Below are 6600 nucleotides of genomic sequence, written 5' to 3'. Positions count from 1 at the left end.
CATCTCCTACTGGCTGTGTATATCAAAGTGGCTTGATACATCCAATCTTATGAAGCAAATATACATCTCCTAGACTTGCAGGAGGGCAGTGTAGTTACCATCTGGGAAGAATCAGGACGGGGATTTTCACCTGCAGGGTTTTCCATTTACAGTAAAAATTGTTTTGTTGTTTAAATCAGGCAAGCATGAATGTGTGAGACGAGAGCTACATTTCAGATGAAAAGCCCCAGAAGGGAGGATACTACTCTGTTTTTCCTAAGTGTGCAAATTTATTGGAAATATTCCTCCTGAAAAACAAACTCAGATGTTGACAGTTATGAAAACTTTATTTGTCTAACGTTTCCATGTTAGGATACATTTTAGAAAAGCAACCCTGTGAAAAGCTTTGAAGAACTGCAGAAAGGCCAAGTGAACAAACAGAATGTTCTGACATTTCCTTTCTTGAATACTGTTTATATGTCATCTAAACCAGTTTGCAATTCCAAATAGACTGAAGACTAAAGTTCCAAAATAAATGTAGCTCACAACAACCATGCTTTGCATTGGAAAAAGAACATCTTCACTGCCTGAAGGTTACAGGCGTAAATAGTGGCAAGGTTTTGAACTTGGAGTAACACACATTTGTTGTGAAGCCTATTTAATTCCTGGACAGTGGTGTGAGGTCAACAATGACAAGAGCTACTGTACTAGCCAGTTTTGAACAGTATGGACTAAGTTTAATCTTTGGAGAAGCAGTCATTTAAAAATAATCATTGCTGATTATCTCTGCTGACAGTGGCCTCATTGTCAAACTGTTTTGTAACCATATTGCTTTATTTTAATTTAAAATGTTAATCTGTTGTGATCATATAGATATATAAAGCATAAGATGAAGACTGAAATTCCACTGCACTTCAGGCTAGAGGATAGTCTTGCTTAAAACTCTGTGATCAAGCAAGTACAGCTTACTTATTACCATGAAGGTACACTGAGAGACTTCTAAGCTTAGATAAGATAAATAATCCTTAAAAACCTAATACCATGCTTAAGGCAGGGATTATCCTGCTGCTGTTGAACTACCACTATTAAAAGTCAAGATTAATCAAAGAAAAAATCAAAATAGTAATATTTGGTTAGATTTTCTTCTTTATCTGAAATTTCTCTCTGTAAAGAATCTCAGAATGTGAGGATTTTTTTTTCTGACTTGGATTGAAGAAAAGATTTTGAAATCTTGACACCTACTGCTGCAAAGAATTGCTATTCTTGTTCTTCCCTAAAATGTTTTGATATTAAATTTTACATAGAACCCAGAGAATGGGTAGAATGTACTGAATAGTTATTCCCACCTCTCAACTTTTTGGCAATAGCATTTTTCACACTCTTCACCAAACTGACTGTACATATGTTTCTATATATTATATTTGTGAGTGACATGAGTCGACAACAACAACAACAAAATGTTCTCACTGTAAAAATGCCTAGAAAACTATTAGGCACTTAGCCCTAGGGTTTTAGAAACTCAACTCTCAGTGTGCATGTTGCCACTTTATTAGTTAAGGTTCTACTGCAGTCATAGTAAGTTTTATTGAGCTTTACTTTTGTAAAAATGTAATTTCATGTTTTAAAAGAGATCCTAGAGCATTCCAGTGAGGAGATTTTCAATTGGCAGGGATCTATCAGCTCTTTCTGTTACATTTTCTTTTACATGTGAATTCAAGATAATGAAAATTGCTAGAAAGGAAGTCTGGAATGGGCTGTAGTGTCTGTGTAGTCAGGTGATACTTGGTTCTGTGTCTTAATTTCATTCAGGCTTACTCATTCATTTATTGCATGAAACAGTTTGGGACTTAAAAGAGACCTAGATGACTGAAACTAACTTCAGGTAGGGAGGAAATATGCTCAGTAGTTAAGAGTAAAACTAACACATCAAGATAGAACCTTGGAGAAAGAGACAGATTACCATGTTAATTAAGGTTCCCAGTGTTTAAAACTCTGTCTGAGGTGATAATGTGGAAGCATTTGCTGGTTTATAGCAGATCCCATATGTGCAAATAAGAGATTCTCAGTATTGTACCAATGCACCATTATACTGGATAGATTAATTTTAATAAAATAAGCTCTATACACTTTGATCAAATATATTCTGGTTCATGGGCTAAAAGCAAAACCCTGATACTGAGTGCATGGCAAGTCTGTGAATTTGTTGTGCAGAATAAGCCATTTCTGTCTCTTGGCAGGGAAAGGATTACACAGTATTACAATTATTAAAATTCTCATTTGAGGCTAGGTTTTGCCCTCAGGTACTTCCTTAATTTCAGCAGGGAGTTGTGCATGTTTATCTGATTGAAGAATTTGGACATTCTTGGTGAAGGTAACTTTCTTTTCTTTAACAAGAATGTGCACTAGTCAACTCTAAAACTGGAACGTAGCAGGGATAGGTTTCCTACCAGGAGACAAATGTCAGTAACTGTTCTGTTTTGATAAGGTAAAGAGATTCTCTTGTCAGGGAGTGGGAGAGGATGCAGAAGGAAGGAAAGAGCGATCTTATTCTAGATACCTTGTAGGCTTGTTTTTAAATTATGACTTTGGATCTAACAACAGGTTTGGCAAGTGTTTGCCTAGGAAATCCTGACACTGTGCCAGATTCTCTTAGCTGGTTTGTTGTAGAGTGTGCATTTTTTAAATACACTGTAATCATTTCAGACCACATAATTAGAAACACAAAGCAGTTTACTGAAGCATAGTGATATATTAAGAGTTCAGTTAATTACATGTAAAGAAACAAGTCAGACTTCAAAACCCTTACTCAGTTTCTATTTTATTTGCAACTAGGGCATGTTCATGGGACTTTGCCTGTTTAACACTGAGTAGGAGTTTCAGAATTTTAACCTGAGGGTAAAATTTTCAAAAGCATTTAAGTGACTGGCTCACTGAAAATCAATAGGACTTTCACTCCTTAGGGCAACACTTTAGAAAAGTATGTAGATACTGAAGTCCAGTTGACTTCAGTGTCTATGTGTATTAAAAAAAAAAAAACCAAAAACAAAAACCAAAACAACCGTATTTACTGCTCTAAATATCTTTAAAATATAAGTGTTAATTTCAGTGTCATTTAAGAGTTTCCAAAAATGTTATCCTGAGTGGACAAGCTGTTATTCTCTTTTTTGTTGTTGTTGTTGGTTTTTGTTTGTTTGTTTGTTTTTTGTGTTTTTTTTTTTTTAATTTGTAAAACATATTTGATTTTTCTTTTTCAACACATGCAAAAATCATAAAGCATGTTTTGGATAATAAGCCACATTGTCTTCAATCTTGTGTTAAAATCTTACTGCAAATTCTTAAGAAGAAGTGGCAATTATAATTAGCACAGACAGTTCTTCATTCTACTGTACAATTTTCCTAGTATCTTTTAACAAAATTAGATATTTCCTCCTTTTCAGTGTCTTTTTCGATAAAAGGGATAAATTACCTCCTTTGAAGCTACAGCCTGACCTAAATTATTCTGTCTACATTATGTATAAGAGCAAGTAGAGAAAAAATAAAATTGTAATACGGCATCTTAGGGAGATGAAGATGACATAAATCAGAATTAATTAGTCATTCTTCCTAATAAGAATATATGTTATGTTTTCCATTTAATCTCTCAAATGTAATTTCATTAGAAAATTAAAAAATGTCTGTATAGAAAAACCTCTGTCTTTATAGAAAAAGTATTCAAAAAAATCTTTGGTTTTAGAATTTGCAGCATGGGGGCATATCTTGGTTCTCCAACATGTTTTCTGTGTGAGCTTCAAAATTATGCTAACTTGTTGCACAACAGCTTACAAGTTCTCAGCAGTTGCACTTATTACAATTTTACCTCGCTTTCAGACAAGTTCTCTTATCATGCTCTAAATCACATTTTATGCTGCTTTGAAGTACATTACTAATATGCTTATTGCTTAACAAAACATAGCCTGACAGTCATTTCTGTTTTAAGGTGCAAAGTAATAAATGTCAGTTTCTTTTTTGCAGTCATTTATCTGAGCCTATACTTACTCTCAAAGTATCTGCCTTTGAAAACAAGTCAGAAGTGCAGTGCTCTGATGGTCTTCTCTTTGGGATTAAAAACAAAAAATATAAAACCAAATTATTTCCATGGTGCCTTCATTCTAATTCTGGCCTTTTCCTGTCATTATTAAAACAGGACAGGCCTAAGTTTATGAAAAATTGAGGATTCCTTCTTATTTTGTGCATGTGCAGTGATCATGTGGTTTGCAAAGGCGAGGCTCTCTGACAGTCATTTGTACTTGTCAGTGCATACCCTTCTATTCCCTGTGGCTGTTTTGTGCTGCTAGACAGGTGTGTGCACTCTGCACAAAACTTTGCCCTTTGGACATCATTATAGTGTCTAAGAAACATGGAGGATGGGATCCTGACAGACTTATAAATGACCATAAAGAAGGGAATTCTCTTCTGGGATCTTTGCGGAATGTATGCCTAATTCTACATCCATTGAGAGAAATGTGTTTTCTCCATCACAGAAAATGGAAAAGGCAAGAGTTAAGGTGTGGATAACTTGGGATACCATTCTCTCTGAAGTGTGATGGATGGCTTTACCACTATGTTTAGGTTCACTTAGAAGCAAGGCTGTTAAGATAGGAGGAGCAGTTAAGCTGAAAAAAGTGTGTAGTTAAATGTAGCACCTTATTTCTGGGGATATGTATGAACTTTTAAATTAATCTAGTTAATGGGTTTCTGCCCTGTGCCTTCCCCACAGTCACCTTTCAAGCACCTGACTAAACAATGGCCTTTACCTCATGCCAAGTAGCTGAACGAAGCTCTCTTAGATCCTTAGGAGCAGTGAAATCCAGTCCCCTGGACCTTTCACATTGATCATTCAACCTCTCCAGACACTCAGGTACAGTCAGTATGCCCCGGCTGATCTTGAGCATCATAATGGAAGATAAAGGAGATAGAATTTATTGCCTAGGACTCAAAGCATATAGGGTTTTATAGATCAATAAGAACATCCTGAGTTATGCCCAGAGGCAAAAAGGAAGCCAGTACAGACTTCAAAGACCTTGTGTAATATATTCCTTATGGCCAATATTACAGATTAAGCAGAGCAATCTTCTAAACAAACCATTGAATCTGACTAGAATGAGGACAGACTATACATTGTGTAAGTCTGTTTTGGAGGCTACAGTGGTAACTTACAGCATTCACCTTTGTGAACTTATCACAACATCTAACTAATGATAGCAAAAAATATGTTAAGTCTGGGAGCTCGTTCTGAGCTAAGCAAGAGCACCTTTTGATTCTGAAGTTCAGTCAGGAAAAATAAACAAATTTGACAGGATCCCTTCCTCTCAAGCAACTTCTAATCTCTCTCAGGGAGACTCAGAAAAAGTGAAAGACTGCAAGCTCTAGGTTTGATTAAGAAAGTATAAATTAAATTAACTGACAAACTTCTCAGAAGCTTGCTTACCTCTCAAATCTTGGAGGCTGACAGTACTGACCAAGGAACTGAAATAGTGATACTTTCATACAATATTTTGAACAAGTGGAATACACAAATAAAATTAAAATAATGTCTACTCTATGTCTAGAGCACAGAAAAATGCTCTTTCCTGTGGCAAATTCAGGGCAAAACTTTTCCTTTACAAAGGATGTGAGAGGTTTGTCTTGAGGTCTTCCTTCTCTAAGTGACAAGACCAAGAGATCTACGTGACAAACTTAATGGTTTCATGTAGACTAAATTTGAAAGGATGATCTTTAGCTTTCATTGAAAGCTGAAAAGGCTTAGCAAGCTCTTTGTAGACCCATATCTATAACCACTCCAAAGCCGTGTTCATCTTCCCTGTGAGAAGATTATATGCCTTATTTCAAAGAAAACAGCTCTCAAAGAAACTTCTGACTTTCTTAAGTCTTGTCTAATGTGGGAAAATCTCTCTACTAGGAAGAGGTCCCCTGACTGGTATACACAGGTACTGTGGATAACTGGAAAATTGGTTCCATGCTTTTAATTATAGTGGCTCAATTCAGCACAGAGACTATCCTGCAGGGAAGGTGAGATGTGTGAAGATCTGTATGATCTGCGAGTATGAGAAAAAATGAAGTAGGATTTGAACATCAACAAAGCAGACCTTTGGTTCACTGCTATTGAAAGAAAAAAAAAAAAAGCTCAAATATTAATAGTCTGTTGTGTACATATCTTTTTTGATAATTTGCTTAAGAAAACTTTTTTTCAAGGGAAGGTAAAATGCACATCTTTGATTTTGTGGTTGAATTAGATGTTCCATGAGAGAGGAACCTGGAGCTCTGTCAGAGGATAGCAGTGATCCCATTCCTCCATACATCGCTCTGCTGAAAGATCTCACTCTGCCTTGCAACATTCTTGTTATTCCAGAACTGGGTTGGGCTAGTCATAATAGATGCAGGCAATCAACTCAACTTCCCCACACACAGCCCTGCCAGTAAAACTCATTTCACCTTGCAACACTCCCGTTTTTCCTGTGTCCTTTAAGCAAAGGCTATCAATCTGGCTCTTACTGTGGATCTGTTCTTACTCCTGCTGAAATCCAGGATAGCTTTCTCAGTGATGCAAACGTCTGCTTTCGACTAGGATGAAACAAAGTTGTC

The sequence above is a fragment of the Empidonax traillii genome, unplaced genomic scaffold, assembly GCF_003031625.1.
Source record: "Empidonax traillii isolate 1590-97213 ecotype Southwest subspecies unplaced genomic scaffold, ASM303162v1 scaffold35:size4298261, whole genome shotgun sequence".
Classification (NCBI taxonomy): Eukaryota; Metazoa; Chordata; class Aves; order Passeriformes; family Tyrannidae; genus Empidonax; species Empidonax traillii.
This window is presented reverse-complemented; position numbering follows the sequence as displayed.